Below are 13,718 nucleotides of genomic sequence, written 5' to 3'. Positions count from 1 at the left end.
AGTTTCCAGCTCAATATTCAACAAGTTCGTGGTTACTTACGACTCAGTTGCAGCCGAGGTAAAATGCGAATGCTTATTATTTGAGTCGAGAGGGATACTGTTCCGTCACGCACTAAGCGTGTTAAGCTTCGAACAAGCAAGCCAAGTGTCACCTAGATACATACTGGAACGATGGAGCAAGAAGGTAAAGAGGTATGTTTTTCTTCATATTATAGTACTTAATTCATACATTTTGAATACAGCACAGACAGTTTGGGTGTATATTTTATGCAATGTTGGGTGTATTATTAGACCTGCGTTAGGTGTAACAGTTTATAATTTGCGTTTATATATGCCTTGATTTTTTCCTTAAACACAACTAACGAAATAGACTTAAATATTAAAGTAAAGAAGACAGAGGCAACTTACAGTGAATTTATTAACCTGCTTTCTCTCATCGCTTGGAGCTCTTTTGTGTAGCGGGTCAAGTATATGACATTTTCGCTTTGTTGTATTTATTAGCCATAACCACCAATGCCCCATGTGGCAAACAAGAGCAAAAATCTGAAGGATTCCCACATTTCAACAGTGCGTTATTTTATTTGGCGTATAAGTAAATAAGCGTACTAACAAATTTAGCAAACGAAAACTTACATATGGATGGGAAGTTAATTTTTTTCTATCTATGAAGGGAATGAAACTCGGGTAGGCTTCCACCCTGAATTCCTTTTTCGTTTTCGGTGATACGAATTCCCCGTTTGGGTGATCCGAAAGTGCCATGCACTGCAAGAATTGCAAAACAAGAAATGAAATACTAAACTTACACCCAATGGAACGTAAAAAATACAGCCAAATCAATACAGAAAATACACCCAAAGTTCGTAAAAGTAACACTTACCACAATATCGGGGGGGAGACAGTATATTTGTTCTTGAAACCTCTTTTCATTTTTCTGGTTAAGGATGAGGCAGATGGCAGATACAATCTAGAAATATATGCCGAAATCAATTTTACATTAATAAGCATTGCAATTGACTTTGGTGTAAAAACATTAATGTTATTCTAATATTACCTGAGATTCTATATCACTTTTTGCCTGGAGGGATACAAGGTGCATTCTCATCAAAGTGTATTCTCCTTGGCCAATCAGAGTGCACATCTCCTCATACTTGTTAGTATTGCCATCTGCATCTTCCTTCAGTCTCGTCCCCCAGATGTAGCACTTTTGTTTTATATCATACGTAATCTGATATAATCCCCCAGGAGTTCGAAACTTTGCAGAACTTTCTCCCCCAGTCTCCCTCTGAATTTGTGGACTTTTGTTCTTCCACTTCGCCGCACTGCTTGCTATTTTTTGGACCAAATTGTCCAATTCTTCTATCAAATTTGCAGATTCAGGAGATTTTGCCCTTTCTGTCTCATGCGTTGACGCCCCCTCCTGGCTCGAATTAGTCAATCCAAGGCTGAATGATGGCACCCCTGGATCTGTTTTAGGAACATAGGATGCTGTCCGTGCCATCATCAACAGGGCAACAACATCTTCTACGTCTGGATGACTGTGTCATCATGTATAAGAATAAGAATAAGAATAAGAATATACGAATGATAAGCAAAGATTGATTTTAGTCTGATGAACTTACATTTTAGTTGGAGCTGGGGGAATCGTGGGTGTGGTCTCTTGAAGTTGTTTGGGGGTTTTCAGGAGTGCTGCACAGTTACAAAAAATTAATCACGGCGTAAAAAAAAACTAATCAGGAACAATATACACCCAAACTGTTAGCTAATATACACCCAAACTCTAAACAAATATACACTCAATACTATTTCTTACGTTTCTGTAGTCCCTTCAATCTGTAGCATAGGGGTTGGTTCAAAATTTGTCTTAGTGGTTGTTTGGGATGCCGGCACAAAAACCTGAATCGGGACTCTAAACAAGAAGAAAAGTGAAAGGTTAACAACGCCTTTGAAAATAATAAGGTTATAAGGTTGAAATATCAAATGAATGCACAAGATACAACCAACCGAATGGACAATATACACCCAACACAACAAACGAAATATCCCAACTTAATAAACAATATACACCCAACTTGATCAACACAATACACCGAAATGGTTCCACAAAATACACCCAAATCATGATAGCAAGATTTTATTAAATAATAAAGCTTCTTACGTTTCAGACGACACATAGCGACCTTCTGTCGATCGCAGGTCAGCTTGGTTCTCCCTGCAAAACAAGAAACAATTATTAGCATACAAAACACACCAAAATATGAAATAGACAGCCCAGCAAGACATACCCCTCTGCAGCAGATTTATCAACATTTTGCCCTAGCCATTCATCTAGTTTGTCACTTGATATTTCATATGTCTCACTACATTCATAAAAGAAGACGTTAACAAAAATAATTACGATGATAGACGGTAATATAGCTTACGAGGTACTGTACCCGTTAAAGTATTGATCTTCTTTAGGAGGTGAATCCTCCACAACAACTTTTTTCTTTTTTGGTTGTGTTTTGAGTGGAAAAAAAAGAGTACCAATTAGAAATAAGAAATTAATTTTATCACAAAATAGTCGTCTAATCTAATTATATGCAAAGAAGTGCTTACTTTTTTGGTGTTGTTTTTGTTTTTTTCTTCTCCTTCTCCTTCTCTGCAGGTGATGATTCTTCGCTCCTATAAGTTAATAATAGACACTTCAGTTAATACACGAAATCTTTATAATGAAGCCAAAAGAAAGGAGTAATAATTTCAAGACATTACTCATCACTTGGTTCAGATTCAGATTCTGAATCAGAATCTGACTCCTCTTGCCTCTGCTTTCTTTTTCTGGAGTCCATTCTGGAAGGCAAACAATCATTATTTAGAACATACTAAAAATACACCCAAATGAATTCACAATATACACCCAACTGAATATACAATATACATCCAACGCAGCAAACGAACACACCCAGCTTAATAAACTACACACACCCAACGTGATCAACAAAATACACCCAACTCGAAAAAGAAATTACACCCAAGTATGGTACTTACTTTTTCCCCTTTTTGCTGGGGTGTTTTCTTCCTGAATCCTCTGAGTCTTCTTGAGTCTCAGACTCAGAGGTAGAAGTGTCAATGTCAGTAGCTGTTTCTGTCTCCGAAGACGATGTTGGACTCGCCTTCCTTTTTTGTTTTTTTTTTATTTCTTGTTTTTTTTCTTTTTTTTCTTTTTTTTTCATTTTTTCTCTTGCTCTTGTCTCCGCCATCTTCACAATCCCCTGAAACATTAGATATTTTAGCTAGCAGCATTCATGTAAATAAAATACAAGCAACATATTATGTTTACTTACCAAAATTTCCTCTCTTTCTGCAGTCATTCTTTCCACCAACTGCTCACTCAGGAGATGTGTGGCACACTTAAGGTCTTTTGTTTTGTTTCTTGCTGCCATTTTCTCTGAAACGAAAAATACACCCAAAGACATCAGTACGATACACTCATATATATGAGTCAAATACACCCATTGATAACAATAAGATACACCCATAGATATGATTCAGATACACTCATTGATAACAGTGAGATACACCCATAGATATGATTCAGATAAATCCATTTATATCAGTCAGGTATCACTCAAACATGCTTCAATATCAAATTAATTGAGATCTCAATAAGATACACGCATATATGAGTCAGATACACCCATTGATAACAGTAAGATACACCCATATGTAAGAATCAGATACACCCGTTGATAACAGTAAGATACTCCCATAGATATTATTCAGATACAGTATCCATATATATCAGTCAAACATGCTTCAATATCAAGCCACATTACAAGTTCAAGCAGTATACACCCCCCAATCTACGGAATAAACCCCCAAAATTCAACAACAAGAACTTAGAACAAGAACGTTGAACGACGTAGAACTTAGAAGAACGACGTAGAACTTAGAACAGTGTAACAAAGAAGCAAGAATAATAGCACAGTAAACCCTAGAAGAACGACGTAGAAGAAAAGTAAAATATACAGGAATCTTAACGAACTTACGTTGAGTATTGTTGCTTTGCTTCAGATTCTTCACGGAGAGTTTGATCGTGTTTTGATGGAGGTTTCGAAGAACGATTTGTATGTTTTGAACTTTGATTTTCGCTCGAAAATGGAAGGGTTTCCTTGTTTTCGAAGCGTTTTGAGAAGTGGAAGAAGTGGAAGAAGTGGAAGAGTTTCCCATACGTAACGGTTGTAGTGTTGAGCGCGTGATTTTGACGCGCCATGTTGTCTCTCTTTATGCGCGTGGCTTCTATTTGGGCTGGGCCAACTTGTAAGCTTGTAAGCTTGTATGTGTAGCCCAGCCCTAAAAAATATTAGAAAGTGAGATAGTTATGTCTATCTATAAATCGGTTATGCAATAAGTAGTAGCCCCCAAACTTAATCAGTTAGTCGACATTTATTCAAAAACCAATTGAATGGTAAGAGTTGTTCGATCAATATAATTGTGTAGGGGATACTTTTTCGAGAATAATCTTTCATGGCATGCACATAGTATTTGATTGACACGAACTGAAAAGTTCGAAAATATGTATTCGTTGACGGAATTGATTGTATGATCCAATGATATAATGATCAATTGTCTTGAGAATTTTTCTAACCCACAACAACTTATTGACGAATTTCTTGCTCAAAGCAATTAATTATTGAATATTGAGTAAATAATAAAGATGTTATAACATAAATAAAATGTGTTGAAAGTAAGCATGTATAAATTATTGTAAAATAGAAAAATAAGGGATGAGCTAATCACCCATATATCAAGTAACGATAATTGTTAATTGAGATAATTGCTAATTGAGTTTATTTTTGAATTGGTAAAAAGTCCTTTTTTCTGGATTGATTTGTATTTTGCTTTTGGGATCTGACCATTTGAAGTGTAAGTTTGTGTTGGTATGGAAAAAATTGATGGTAAATGACTTGGTAATTAGAGCACTTTATAAAGGAATATATTTCGGTTGGAGATTCGGTGGGTTGAATGTATGTGATTTTGAAGATTTATTGCAGAGCAATTTATTTTGATCGATTGTGCATAAGATACTTTTAGATTAATGAATAATAGTAAATGGAATTTAATAGATAAGATTGGAAGTAGAGGAATAAAAATTATTAATGAAAGAGTAGAACATCACCGTATTTCGACTTATGAATTTATATGTAATGCACTCTTAGGCTAGTCTTATATGTTGATTTGAAAAGTGGGCTTATGCCAAGTGTAAGTTGTCCGAGTTATAGTCCATCTGGCGGTGTTGCTGCGGGGTTGTTTTAGTGAGATGGTATATAGCATTGCCTGATTTTCTTTTGATCAGTGTGATTATGTTGTCCTGTAAATAGAACTCGGTGCAGAAACGTATAGTAAAAACAACAATATTAGATATGCTTAAGGAAAGTCAATTGAAATGAGATACAGATTGGTAACTCACGACGAGGTATAGCATATTGGTATATGAAATGGTAAGATACGTAAAAGTAAAGTGGTTGGTGTTACCTTATAAGAGGTCATGTCGTATTGAAAATTAAAGTAAATAAATTATAGGGTAAAAAACGTATATGAGCCAAGAGGGGTTCAAAATTACCTAAATCCGCCAAACAAAATTCTGATACATCATTCTACCAAAGAACAAATTAATGTAATTCGAATCAATACAATTCGAATTAGATTTGTATGTAATTCGAATTGATATAATTCGAATTACTTGAAAGCATTAACAACACGTAATTCGAATCAATATGTCACGAATTATAAATTTAGAGTTCGAATTGTATCAATTCGAATTAGTAGGGAGACATGCTTTGAAGGAAGTTCGAATCAAGTTGATTCGAATTACTCTATTTTCGAAACTAGTAGTAATTCGAAACGATATAATTCGAATTACTCCCTTTTCGTAACAAATTCTAATAAATTTTTTTAATGAATTTATTTAAATTATAGTACAAAAAATATTTTATTCTATGCAAAATAATTTTAAAAAAATAGCTTAAAAAATATTTTTTAAATTATTTTGCATACAATAAAATATTTTTTTGTAGTATAATTTAAATAAATTTATTAAAAAATATTCATGAGCTATCAAGAATGGGCAGAAGAGTATTGTATAAAGTTCGAATTGTTCACCGTATAATTTGAATAAGGCTTGGTTTGGTAAAGCTTTTACTTTTTAAGAGTAGCTTATGAAAGCTGTCTTTTAAAAGACGACTTTTTAAAAGCTACAGCACTTGCGTTTGGTAAAATCACATTAAAAATAGTTTTTAATAAGCACAAGTACTATAATTGTGCTTGGTAAAACAGCTTTTAAAAATAAAAAAAATATATAATAAACATATTTATAACGAAGAATAATATTTTTTTTTCAAATTTTAGAGACCAATAATTTAAATATTTATTCGATTTACTCTCTATATTAATATAAATAGAGTTATTATTAGTCAATAATAAAACTTGTACTGATACGTCTATTACCCATTTATATAGATTGACTCACTTATACAAATCACAAAAAATGAGACACATATCTCAAGTAAAATTATATGAAGATTGTGTTAGAATTTGTGAAGGTTAGGTTGAGAAATTAGAAATATATGAGAATTCCAATGGCAATATAATGACAGGAAATATGTGTGGAAAAATAAATAAAATATATTTTTAATTGTTTTGTATGGAATAAAATATTTTCTTTAATTTCTAAATTATTATTGACTATGTAGAGTACTTTATTTAAAATTTGAGTACCTAAGTCATTAGAACATTACAAATTTTTATAGTACTCCTAACATTTTTTAAAATATTTTTTGTAGTATAATTTAAATAAATTTATTAAAAAATATTTATTAGGGTTTAAATATTGTATTTAGAAATTAAAGAAAATATTTTATTCCATACAAAACAATTAAAAATATATTTTATTTATTTTTTCACACATATTTCCTGTCATTATATTGCCATTGGAATCCTCATATATTTCTAATTTCTCAACCTAACCTTCATAAATTTTAACATAATCTTCATATAATTTTACTTGAGATATGTGTCTCATTTTTTGTGATTTGTATAAGTGAGTCAATATATATAAATGGGTAATAGACGTATCAGTACAAGTTTTATTATTGACTAATGATAACTCTATTTATATTAATATAGAGAGTAAATCGAATAAATATTTAAATTATTGGTCTCTAAAATTTGAAAAAAAATATTATTCTTCGTTATAAATATGTTTATTATATTTTTTTTATTTTTAAAAGTTGTTTTACCAAGCACAATTATAGTACTTGTGCTTATTAAAAACTATTTTTAATGTGATTTTACCAAACGCAAGTGCTGTAACTTTTAAAAAGTAAAAGCTTTACCAAACCAAGCCTTATTCAAATTATACGGTGAACAATTCGAACTTTATACAATACTCTTCTGCCCATTCTTGATAGCTCATGAATATTTTTTAATAAATTTATTTAAATTATACTACAAAAAAATATTTTATTGTATGCAAAATAATTTAAAAAATATTTTTAAGCTATTTTTTCAAAAATTATTTTGCATAGAATAAAATATTTTTTGTACTATAATTTAAATAAATTCATTAAAAAAATTTATTAGAATTTGTTACGAAAAGGGAGTAATTCGAATTATATCGTTTCGAATTACTACTAGTTTCGAAAATAGAGTAATTCGAATCAACTTGATTCGAACTCCATTCAAAGCACGTCTCCTACTAATTCGAATTGATACAATTCGAACTCTAAGTTTATAATTCGTGACATATTGATTCGAATTACGTGTTGTCTATGCTTTCAAGTAATTCGAATTATATCAATTCGAATTACATACAAATATAATTCGAATTGTATTGATTCGAATTACATTAATTTGTTCTTTGGTAGAATGATGTATCAGAATTTTATTTGGCGGATTTAGGTAATTTTGAACTCCCCTTGGCTCATATACGTTTTTTACCCTAAATTATATAAGCATGTTAGGTCATGCGTATGCATTGTTTCTCCATTGTATAAGACTTGTCAGTTTGATACATTGAGGTTATTCGTCTTATAATTGTCTTCCAAGTTATTTTTCTTTTTCTATTTTAAACACATGTTTTGAATTTTTCGTCTAAAGTTAAAACTGAATCTCCTTATTCCGAGGGAAAAATAATTGAAAAAAATGAAGAAAAAACTTGAATAAAATAATATGGATTATCACTGAGTAATCAGGGCAAAATAGTAATTATAGCAATAATAATGTAAACAAAAATGAGAGAAATTCGTTACAAGTTGGATTAGATTAATATGTGATTCAATTCTTGGTTGTATATCAGAAATAATAAAATCGATTTATTTGATCAAATGCTTGCATCATTGTGCTAATTCAGAATTTCTAATGAAAACATGGAAAACAAAAATGTTTTATATTTAGCTAAAATTGTATTCCATTAGATATTGTTACCAAAGCATTTGGCAGAATTTGTTTCCTTGTTGATGGGTTTGGAGTGACTACTACCATGGTTGTTATTCTCAAGATGTGGTCATCACCGCTGTTGCCGTTGTCAGGACTTTTCTGATCCTTCTTATTACCTTGTTTGTTTTGGTTCAGGAGGTCGATTAACCTTCGATTTTCTGCTTTTAGTGATTCCTTGATCGCCAATAGTTCGGCTATAGTAGGGGATTATGGAGATTGATTGTTTTGTTTTTCTGCCATCGATTAAAATCGACAAAATTGGATAGGTAATCAGGACAAAAAAAGTGATAGTTGGGTTAAATAAACTTGACCCCATGGTGGGCGCCAAATGTTCTTGCGTGAATAACCAATTCCAAGGTATAGCTCATTTTTTTTTATGTTCGGCCTCGCTTTTCCTTGGATGAGAAGGATGATACGTCGGTTTTCTCCAAGAACGGCGGTGGTGGGCATCTGCAAAGGTACTCCAACACTCATGTTAGTAAGAGTAGAAGATAGATATGAAGTTATTCAGAATGAATAAGGTACCTCTTTGCGTAGTTGAAGTTTTTTATTTATAGAATTATTGTGTTGCAGACGGTTACTCAATGGGCCTAATATTGTGGAGTTGTTGAGGATGTTAGCCTATTTATATGGTAACTGCTCTTTAGTGATGTGCCCGTTAGGAGAGCAAAACACATACTCCACGTACTCCTGATGTAGCATGTGTTTATTTAGTTTTAAGCAGATTCCAGTTTATAGTTTTACCAGATTATAACCAATGGATTAGTACCAATGAGGAAGAGATATATAAATAAAGAAAATGATTTTGTTAAAAAGGATGTAAGGGAGATATGTGACTTGACCAGTAAATTCAGATGCAGATGAAACCCATAATTGCAGCCTCCTCGTCAATAACAGTAACCATATCATGGCCATAGTAGCAGACACCACAGTAAGGAAGAACTCGTGCAGTTGAGGAGTCCAAATGATGAGCGACAACTTTATCTACCAAGATGAGGGATCGTCGTTGGACATCAGAGCTTGGATAGCGGAAAGAATTGGAAAAAAATGAAATCATCTTTTGGAGTATAACAGAAGTGAACATGAGGCATTAAATTAACTTTCAATTCAAATTTTGATGAAAGAAAGAGAAAAGGAAAAATTGAATAGTTACAAAGAAATTTACAGTACTGATGAAGGGTAGAGAAAAGGATTGGGGAGTGAAGGAGGTTGCAGAGAGAATATGAAAGAATAGAAAGGAGGAGAATTAAATTATGAAATAAATAATGGAGACAGAGATAAAAATATATGTGAAAGAGTGAAGAGAGACCACAATATGAAACCTATTTGAAAGAGTGAAGAGAAACCACAATATGAAACCTACCGTGAATCACACTCCTTCAAGACAGGTAGGAATTTCACTCACCGGAAATCCTTTTTTAAAGAATAGGTATATGATGTGGCTTCTAAATCAGCATTCACCATTGATTCATATGTTCTCAACGAGTATAGAAGTTTACTTTGTTGTAAAATTGTACGAGTATTGATATGCACTAGAAATTAGTTACATGAGTTTAATTTGCAAAGTAATTAATCTACTTTTAATAAATTACTTTTTTTATTTCTTACGTATATTTTTTTGAGAGATTTTTTTATTTAAATTAAATAAATATATAAATTATAAAAATATATAAAATATGAAATAATTACTTAAATACATAACCTTACACGTCTCAGATGCTGAGAGATAAGATAAAAAAATGTGCATATCTCGGCGTCTAAGACACCGTTTTATGACCGGGCGACGCCGTGACATATCTTGGGTACACTCGGAATATATTTTATATGAGAGATCGGATACTGAGCATATGTAAGGTCACAACAACATATAAAATATAAAGTACCTGAGATACATGCAACATGCCTAATTTGGGTCTCAGCATCCGAGATATACTCAGATGCTATATAAGGTCACAGTAACCGAGATTTGCATTGATTTGAATAGTTTTAAAAAATTTTGCGACTTTCTAACTACTTAAGTTCGAGTTCCTTAAGTACATATGGCCCTTAGACAATATGTTTGCAATGGAGACATCAACATACTGAATGCTACTTGGTACGTAGCTGAAGCTTTAGATTTTGAGGTTAGTAGTTCTTTCTTGCTTTATTTCCAGTGAATAATTAGTTTAGATGTTTAGGTTTTAGTAACTTAGTTAATGTAGTAGGTATTTTGAGTAGACTAAGTTAGAAGTTCTATATTAATTTAGTCAGGTATAGTATGTTTTGATATTTTTGTATAATTGATTGTAACTAATTGTAACTTAAGTTAAATAAATTAAAAAATAGGTAACTATAAGTTAATACGTTAGTGAAATTAAATAAATACATTATTTAAATAAAATATTTGTGCATTCAAATTTTGCATTTAAACTTACCGTTAGATTGAAGTCATGTCCAATATGATAGTCAGGTTAGAATAATGCACATGAATGATTTATTTTTCTACATATTGTTTGATAGTCCTCTCCTTAGTTAGTATTATGAATATTAGCAATACAAATTATATTCATACTGTAAACAATATTTTATTACCGATGTTTATCTACTTGGTTTAGGATTTTTAGTAATGGTTAAACACAATTAATGGTTTAGACGAGATTAATATGCGAGAGTAAATGTTATGCCTATTGCAGCGACCACGGTTATTGTTGCCACGCCTTGTGACCTTGGGTCTCCCCCTATCGTACAGCCTATATGGGGTAAGGTTAGCATTACGCTACAGGATGTTGCCTACCATATGGGGTAAAAAATTATAGTATTCGAAGGAACGCAGAGTATAGAGTTTTGGAGTCGGATAGGCTTAAATACCACTGTCGTTGCAAGTAATTCACCAACGGTTGTCCATGGAGTCTTTGTACGGAACTAGGCTAGAACTTAAACTACTAGTATATTTTACGGTTTATTTTGGATGAATTAAAGTCTATAAAGTTAATTATTTGTTGTACTGAACGTTGACATCCACGAGTAATTTGTAGGGAGGTGCGTAGGTTCGGTGGAGCACACACTTGTTTGGCACCAAGCATGTCTCAGGACTATGCTCAGTTGGATAGTAGTTTGATTTGTAAGGTCGTGTTACCTATAATATAGACTGACCCGTCGGTGTCTATCGCCGTGTTGCAAAGTGCGGTGCATCAGAATTACTATTTCAAGCCATCGTATCGAAAGGTGTGCATGGCAAAGCAGAAAGTAAGTACGATTCACGACTGCGTTACTGTTTCTTATTACAATGGGGACATGGTTGATAGAGAGTGGAGTCAATTTGATAAGGTCTTTTGGGCATTTTCTCCATGCATTGAGGCGTTTAAGCATTACAAGCCTTTTATATCTGTGGACAGGACATACTTGTACGGAAAGTAGGGAGCGTGTTGTTAATTGCTGTAGTTCAAGATGGTAATAACAATATTCTGCCTATAGCTTTCGCATTAGTCGAGTCTGAGACAACCAAGTCATGGTCATTTTTCCTTTCGAATCTGAGACAGCTTGTTACTCCGCAACCTGAAATTCTTATCATATCAATTAGATCGCATGCCATTCGTGCTATCCTAAATGCACCTCATAGTGGATGGCATCCTCCCTCGGCATATCATGCATACTGCATCTGGCACATGGCTTCAAACTTCAATTTACAGTTCAAATCGACTGAGGGTAAGAAGTACCTTATAAATGCAGCTTATAGTCCAAGAAAGGAGGGTTACGATTGGTACTTGGATGCTTTGGGTACATTATCTCATGAGATGTTGGATTAGGCTCTTCGTTTTAGGAAGGATTTATGGCTTCAACATTATGATGAAAGTCATCGGTATAGTCACATGACGACGAACCTTTCGAAATGTATAAATACGGTGCTGAAGGGAATGAGGAACTTTCCAGTAGCTGCAATTGTTAGGGTCATATATGAAAGGTGCAATAGCTATTCGTGCGCAAAGGTCACGAAGCACATGCTCAATTACAGGATGGACAGATATACTCACAGCAACTGTTGGCAGCTATAGAGAAGAACAGAGAGAGCCTACTGATGATGTGAGTCACCCATTATGATCGTATGGCATCCATATGTTCAGTGTCGAGGAGGTGGAGCCAGTAGATGGATAGTCCCAGACTTCATACCGCATTTGTTTTAATGCGCGTACATGCGACTGCAGTCTATTCCAGTATTCACATTACCCATGTTGACACGCCCTGGCGGCATGTGCAGTTGCGACCATCGAGTGGGGGCTTTTCGTCGATCCCGTGTACAAGATGGCCTCTGTTTTCAAGGTTTATGAGATAGAGTTTCCTCCGATACCGGATGAAAAGATGTGGCCCACATGGTATGGTGCACGTCTGAAGCCCAACCTGGCCATGCAATGGAAGGCAACGGGATGACCGGTCTCTACTCGGCTACGAAATGAGATGGATGACGTTGAACGTACAGAAAAGAGGTGCGGTTTATGCTGAGGGAAGGTTGAAGGTGTGGGTCTCAAGTCTCCACCACTTGACAAATGCAGAGATCAAGAAATTGTTAAACATGAAATTCCTCAACTCTATCGCATGCCCAAATCTCGCCTCCATGATATAAGGTAATAGGCTGTCCGATGGGAGAGACCCAAGGTCACACGGCGGGGCAACAGTAACCGTGGCTTCTGCAATACGCATAACATTTACTCTTGCATATTAATCTCGTCTAAATCATTAATTGCGTTTAACCATTACTAAAAATTCTAAACCAAGTAGATAAACATCGATAATAAAATATTGTATACAGTACGAATATAATCTGTATTGCTAATATTCATAATACTAACTAAAGAGAAGACTATCAAACAATATGTAAAAAAAATAAATTATTTATGTTGCACTATTCTAACCTGACTGTCATTAGATATGACTTCAATCCAATAATAAATTTAAATGCAAAATTTGAGTGCACAAATATTTTACTTAAATAATGCATTTTTTAATTTCACTAACGTATTAATTTATAATTTTCTATTTTATTTATTTAACTTAAGTTATAATTAGTAACAATTAATTATACAAAATATCAAAACATATTATACCTGACTAAATTAATATAGAACTTTTAACTTAGTCTACTCAAAATATTTACCACATTAACTAAGTTACTAAAGCCTAAACATCTAAACTAATTATTCACTAAAAATAAAACAAGGAAGAACTACTAACCTCAAAATCTAAAGCTCCAATTATGTGCCAAGTAGCATTTA

At 33.3% G+C, this 13,718-nt stretch overlaps 1 long non-coding RNA gene across 1 annotated transcript; it reads right to left on the bottom strand.

Moving 5' to 3' along the window:
* LOC110263038 lies at window positions 523-926 on the bottom strand. Its single transcript, XR_002348040.1, has 3 exons — window positions 878-926; window positions 634-762; window positions 523-543 (listed from the first exon to the last, which is right to left on the bottom strand). It is a non-coding gene; the product is annotated as an uncharacterized LOC110263038 (long non-coding RNA).

The sequence above is a fragment of the Arachis ipaensis genome, chromosome B05, assembly GCF_000816755.2.
Source record: "Arachis ipaensis cultivar K30076 chromosome B05, Araip1.1, whole genome shotgun sequence".
In the NCBI taxonomy this organism is placed as follows: domain Eukaryota; kingdom Viridiplantae; phylum Streptophyta; class Magnoliopsida; order Fabales; family Fabaceae; genus Arachis; species Arachis ipaensis.
Note: the sequence above shows the minus strand (reverse complement) of the source record. Positions and strands in the feature narration are given on the sequence as shown.